This window comes from Solanum tuberosum, unplaced genomic scaffold, assembly GCF_000226075.1.
Source record: "Solanum tuberosum cultivar DM 1-3 516 R44 unplaced genomic scaffold, SolTub_3.0 scf01118, whole genome shotgun sequence".
In the NCBI taxonomy this organism is placed as follows: Eukaryota; Viridiplantae; Streptophyta; class Magnoliopsida; order Solanales; family Solanaceae; genus Solanum; species Solanum tuberosum.
The window spans coordinates 6,250-13,373 of record NW_006239998.1 but is presented as its reverse complement, the minus strand read 5'-3'; the positions used below and the strand labels follow the sequence as shown (position 1 = coordinate 13,373).

The following is a 7,124-nucleotide window of genomic DNA, read 5'->3' as shown; positions in this document are numbered from 1 at the left end:
TTCTTCTCTTCTTCTTCTCCTTCTTCTCTTCTTCACTCTCAAGCCCTAGCTTTTTACTCTCTTAAAATGGGACAAAATGATCCAAGGATCAGCCCTATACAACAATATAATCCCAAAAGAATTGGCTAGGGAAAAGACTAAAATGCCCTTAATTTTCCGGACGGATTCCCTGCCAACTGCCCAACTTTCAAAGGGCATAACTCACTCATACGAACTCGGAAACAAGCAAACTCGGTGGCGTTGGAAAGATCATTCTACGAACTTCACAGCCACAACTGGAACTACTCCTAACTCATCCTGAGCTAGAAGTTGTGACTGCTTAAAGTTGGCCAAAAACTCACCTTTTCCATACTTGGCCAAAATTTTCCAGATTTTCAAATTCTTTCCAAAAATGAAAATTTTCAAATTCTAAGCCTCTTCTTAGTTATTTCAATTTGCCGGATGTTACAAAAAAAATTTTTTGCTCGTATATTTCTTTCTTAGCATAAGAAAATATCCACTTGATTCTAAATAACAAGTCTTTGATTCTAAAAAATCGAAAATGGATAAAGAAGAACTTGCAAATATGAAGCTCCGCGTCTTGCTCTCTATTTCCCCCTCTTTGTGTGTTCTTTCCTATCGATTTTTTATCAAACAATGATTTTCAGTAACTTGATTTCCATTGTTGCCAAGCTTTTGAGTCAGAATGCTCTTTGGCGCGAAGAGGGAAGAAAGTTGAGTTTACTGTAAATTCCAAAATCTGAAAGAAAAAAAATTAATCAATATTTTGAGTGGAACAAAACAAAATAGGCAATGTAACATCAAAAATAAGACAAATTATCTACTACAACAGATAAATACAATTTAATGGTATAAAGATTATTTACCGTGATAGTGCATATAACTTAAACTCTTGACTTGAAGTGACTGTCCATATCAATCAGTCCAACACAATATTCAGCAGTCAATATAAGGCTGCTGGTACAAATCTAAACACCTTTTTTCTTTGTTATCAAATCACTAGGAACTTCTATATAAGATAGGGCAGCAACCTCAACACAACAATATAAGATACAAATTCAGTAGATTTCTCGATACACAGAGTTTGAACCGAAGTTACTGAATTCTGCTGAATTCATATTTTCTATACTAGATTCATCCCTATGGAGGCAAAGAGGCACACCATTAGTGTACTTATGTTACCTTGGCTAGCTCATGGTCACATAAATCCATTTCTAGAGTTAGCGAAAAAGCTTGCAAGTAAGAACTTCCACATTTACCTGTGTTCTACTCCGGTAAACCTGAACTCCATCAAGAAAAGAGTCAGTGAGAAGTATTCTCAGTCGATAGAACTAATCGAGCTTCATTTTCCGTCTTTACCAGATCTTCCTCCTCATTACCACACCACAAATGGCCTCCCACCTCATCTCATGAACACCCTCAAAACAGCTTTTGAACTCGCCTCTCCAAATTTTTCCAAAATATTACAAACTCTGCATCCGAATTTGGTCATTCATGACTACAATCAGCTATGGGTTACTGATTCGGCTTCCTCTATGAATATTCCTGCTGTGCAATTCCCTACTTTTAGTGCAACTGTTGTTGCTTTGGCCATCCACATGTCTGAAAACACAGAGGAGAAGTTCCCGTTTCCTGAAATTTACCTGCGGGAACACGAAATGATTTCACTGAAAAAAGATATTGATGAAGTACCAAGTAAGAAGTTCCCATACGACGAGGCTATTAGGCGATCACATGACATTATTCTAGTGAAAACTTGCAGAGATTTTGAAGGGAAATATATAGATTATCTTTCAAATTTGACTTCCAAGAAAATTGTCCCTGTTGGTTCGCTAGTTCAAGAATCCATGGATCAAGATGATTATGAGGAAATCGCGCAATGGCTTGACAAGAAAGAGAAAAGTTCAACTGTGTTCGTTTCATTTGGGAGCGAGTATTTTCTATCCAAGGAGGAAATACTTGCAGTAGCTCAAGGGCTAGAGCTTAGCAAAGTGAACTTCATTTGGGTCATCAGGTTTCCACAAGGTGAAAGAATGAACATTCGAGATGCATTCCCGGAAGGGTATCTTGAAAGGGTAGGAGAAAGAGGAATGATTGTGGAAGGATGGGCTCCACAAGCATTGATTCTTCAACATACATATATCGATAGGTGGATTCGTGAGTCACTGTGGATGGAGTTCATTCATGGAAAGTATGAAGTTTGGTGTGCCTATAATTGCCATGCCAATGCACATTGATCAACCAATGAATGCTAGGCTTGTGGAATATATCGGTGTGGGAGTGGAAGCAGCGAAGGACGAGGATGGGAAGTTACAAAGCGAAGAGATTGCAAAGGCGATAAGGGAAGTGGTAGCAGAGGAAAGTGGGGAGGATGTGAGGAAGAAAGCTAAGGAACTGAGTGAGAAGATAAACGCGAAAGAGGACGAAGAGATAGATGGCGTGGTGGAAGAACTGGTGGCACTTTGTAGCAACAAATGATTAGCAATAAGAGTAAATGTCAGTCTAGTGTAACTCAACTGTTATAGTAAGTTGAGAGTACTAATCATCTTATTACCAATAATCACTACAACTAACAACCTTTAAAATGATTCAGCAGAATGTACGTTGTATCCAAGAAAAACATGCATTAAGACGTAATTCCGAGCCAACATTATGCTTGAATCAGAACAGACTGTTAACATCACACGACACACATTCCACAGAGAAATATGTGCAATTTCATGCATTGAGACATGATGTCAAACAGAGGGAAACTAGTGAAGATGCGAAACCAAACCATTAAGTAATAAAAATCAACATGCAAACTCATTTTCAAAGCATTTAGGACAGGGGAATTACTGTCTTGAAAACTCTAGAATTACATCAAACACTTTGTTGGCATAAAGAATACATTACTAAACCAATCAATTGGCATAATACATATATATAATTTTTAATTGGGCTTTAGGTGGCATTCATGCAATTCAACGTGCAGAAGTAAACACTTAAACTTATATAAAGTTGAACAAATAGGTACACACGTCCTACATGGTAATTTATGTCATACGTGTGTTCTATGTGTATTAAATGCCACATCCGACTCATGTGTCTACTTGCTCAACTTTATAGAAGTTTAATTGTCTACTTGTGTACATCAAGAGTTGAAGGACATAAATGTGAAATGAAGCCAAGTTAAATAGCACATCCATGTATTATGTCCAAAATAAAATTACGTTAGGCAAAATTTGGAATTTCCCATCATACATGGCCTAAAATTTGGCATAAAAACCCCATATTATATTTCTTCTGGTATCTAATAGCTCAAATACATTTTTTGAGAAACTTGGAGAGATTTCATTAGTTTGGAAGTTAATTAGTTAGATACGTTTTAGTTTATAATATTACGAATTTTATCAAATTTTGATGCATCTAGATATTTTTAGATACATGTATCTCGGGATACACATGTCAAAATTAAGTGTAATTTATTCTAGATCTATATTCAAGTGTATTCACATTTATTTGGGACAAATCTCGCTTACCTCTATCGTCCCCCTTCCATCTCGCTCGCCACTCTCCTATGTAGTTGGTATCCCATATACATGTGAATCACACCAGATATATACATATACATGTGTCTAGTGTGATTCACATGTATTTAGGATACATGACTATCTCCCTCCCCATCTCGCTAGCCACTCTCACTGTTTTAGTATATTTGGTAGCAAAAATACATGTATCTAAGTTTATCTTTTTTAATACAAGATATGAAACTCTTAATCTTGTAACTCATAATTAGTGATAATATATGTAATTATTTGAAAGTATATATAAAATTAGTATATATATATGATATGAATTATGTTTAATAAGATAATTCTCCCCTTTTTAAGAGGGGAGGTAGGTGGGGAGATTTTGTGATGGCAATATAATGCGGACTAATATTTGACATAAAATAGCTCACTTATTATTTTCTGGTATCTAATAGCTCAAATATTTTATGAAATTGTTACAAGTAAAAAATTCATTCAAGACCTAATAATTTTTATTAGCGTGTATTAAAATTTGCCTATTCTCATGCTCATAATTTAATTATATATAAATGATCATTCTTTTTTCTTGTTTGCTTTATTCACTACTAGTGTGTTCGAATATGTTAGTAAAATCAATAATAATCCAAATTTTGGGATTTATTTCGGCTGTTATTTCAATAAGTGCGATTATAGTCTCTAAGTCTACAATCTACATACACTAAACTAGCTATTAAATTTATTCTAATATTTAAAACTTTTTAATTAATTAAAGTTATAACTATTTATAAATCTATACTTATTTATTACTTTAAAATTATATAAAATGAATAGAAGGTGATAATTACTATCTTTATTCATGTCCTCCACAACTTCCTATCTGAAATCATGAATTAATAAGTATTTTTAAAAATATAACAAACAATTTAAGACGGCGAAAATACTAAAGTAAAATAAAGAAAATAGCTTTTATTATTAATTATTAGGTGGACGGCTGGCTCTAGAGGTAGTGTTGAATCTAGTAGAAACTTATTCGTTTGATTTGAGAATAATTTCGGCAAAAGAAAATGTAATAACTTTAATATGAGTGAGTTAGGCAGGAATAAAAATATTTTTTTCGGAAAATAAGTTAACTTTATATTTATTTTTTTGTTGTTTAATATATAAATTTAGAAAATATATGTACATAATTTAGATAAATATTATAGAAGTTGGAAGTCGAGGTAGGAGTGGGGATGGGTCCGACTAATATATTGAAGGATGGGGATGACAGAATCAGTGTGGAATGCCGTAGAACTTATTATTGTTTTTTTTTCAAAAATAACTCGAAATCTTTTTTTTTCGATATCATATTTTAAATTTTCATTTTTCACATACAAATGAAAAATTATTACGCAGGACGGCAGGAGATTGGATTCTCTCACCCTCTAGGTGGTTGGGGGGGGGGGGATCAGAGTTTAATTTAATATTGATGTGGATCAGAGTCAATAAATATAGTTTTCTTTTATTTAAATCCTCTTAATTTTTTCCAATTTAAATAGTTATTAATTCATTAATCTTTTATCCTTTCTGCCGCCCAAAGCATAAAATTCCTAGTAATGCACATTTTTTCTTCTAGAAAGAGCAGAAAAAACATGAATAAAAGTTGAAAACTCTAGAATTTTGAGGTATTATAAATGTACATATATCTTGTGGTTTTTACTGTTTATCGATTGAAAAAAGGACAAAAGAATAAGAGCTATATATATATAGGGATTGGAGAAATAAATTATTAAATTAATCGGATTCACTTAATATAAATTGTGTTTGTTGGAAAATTATGTTATATATTTTATGTTAAATTCTATATTTAAAGTATATATATTTAAAGTCGGACACTTCCAAGCTCGAACCCCAAATAATACAATATTGTTTTATTTTATTTTGACAGCCACACATCATTATTCTTTGACATCCTTATGATGGGTCAAACTAGAACTCATAAAATAGTTTACAAACAATCTTTTATAGTAAAAGCCTGAATTTCATATTTAATTTATTGGGGTGTTTCTATTACTTTCTTGAACTGTACTTTCTTTTTAAATTGAATACATGACAAATTATTTTGATAATTTATTGAGAAACGGTGACAAAATTAAAAAAAGTCAATAAAAATGAATCCACCTAGCAGAATGAGGTCGTAGTAGTTTGGGGTTGGGGGTTGGATGTTGGGTGTTGGGTGTGTGCAAGTGAATACTTGATACTTCGTAAAATGGTGATAGTTGGGAGTTTTTAAAACATATTCACTTAAAAAAATTTGAGCACAATAATCACGTATCATGTTATATCAGTATCAAATTATATGATATAGTTTGAATGGATAGGAAGAAAATCTCTAATTACCTACAAAAAGTCACACAACAAGTCACTTTCATAAAACTTGCCTAAATTTTGTATCTTTTCAAACCAATTACAATCACACAACAGGTCACTTTGCAAAAAAATTGGCTAGAAGTCTATCTATGATCCTTCTTATTGTTAAGTTTTATTTTTATTTTTTGAGATTGAACTTAGAAATTTAGCAATTTCTATGCATGTGTTCTCTCTTAATGTGTGTGAGTGTGTCAGAGAATACACGTAATACCATGTTATTTTATTTACATCTACGTAGTACTATCTAGTATATTTTAGAAAGGGGAAACTAAGCAAATATCACATAAAAGTAAAATAATTATAAGGAAAAAAGGATAAATATATTCTTGAAATATCGTAAATGGTAGGCAGATACCCTCCGTCATACTTTTGGGATATAGGATCCCTTGCCGTCCAAAAACTAAAGCATATATACCCTTTATACTAACGGACATACACGTGTCATAATCTTATCCACCGACCCGACGGATAAAATTGCAGCACGTGTCCCTATTTAGTCTTCCGTTAGAGTGAAGGGTATATATGCTCTAGTTTTTGGACAACATGGGCACCAATATCCCAAAAGTATGACGGAGGGTATCTATATACCATTTACGATAGTTCAGGGTATATTTGTCCCTTTGTCCCTTCAATATAAATAAGGTAGCCAATGACACCAAACTCCACAAACAAGAAGTTGATCATGGAATCACAAGTAACAGAGCATGGTACTAGTAATTTGAGCGTATTGATGTTCCCATGGTTAGCTTATGGACACATTTCGCCATTTCTAAACGTAGCCAAGAAACTCGCGGACAGGGGATTCTTGATTTACCTCTGTTCTACGCCAATAAATCTCAAATCCACCATCAAAAAAATCCCTGAAAATTATGTTGATTCGATTCAGCTTATCGAACTTCACTTACCAGAATTACCCGAACTTCCTCCTCATTACCATACGACTAATGGTCTCCCAATCCATCTCAATCACACCCTTAAAAAGGCCCTGAAAATGTCCAAACCAAACTTTTCAAAAATTTTGCAAAATCTGAAACCTGATTTGGTGATTTATGACATAATGCAGCAATGGGCTGAACGTGTCGCGAATGAACAGAACATTCCAGCAGTGAGGCTACTAACTTTTGGTGCGGCTGTGTTATCATAATTTTTTAACTTAGTAAAGAAACCGGGGTTGATGTCACGCCCCGAGCCTACACCCTGGGC

General features: G+C 33.6%; 1 pseudogene; it reads left to right on the top strand.

The window, feature by feature from the left end:
- Positions 1-1,048: 1,048 nt before the first annotated feature.
- LOC102578429 (beta-D-glucosyl crocetin beta-1,6-glucosyltransferase-like) lies at positions 1,049-2,598 on the top strand (annotated as a pseudogene).
- Positions 2,599-7,124: the final 4,526 nt, after the last annotated feature.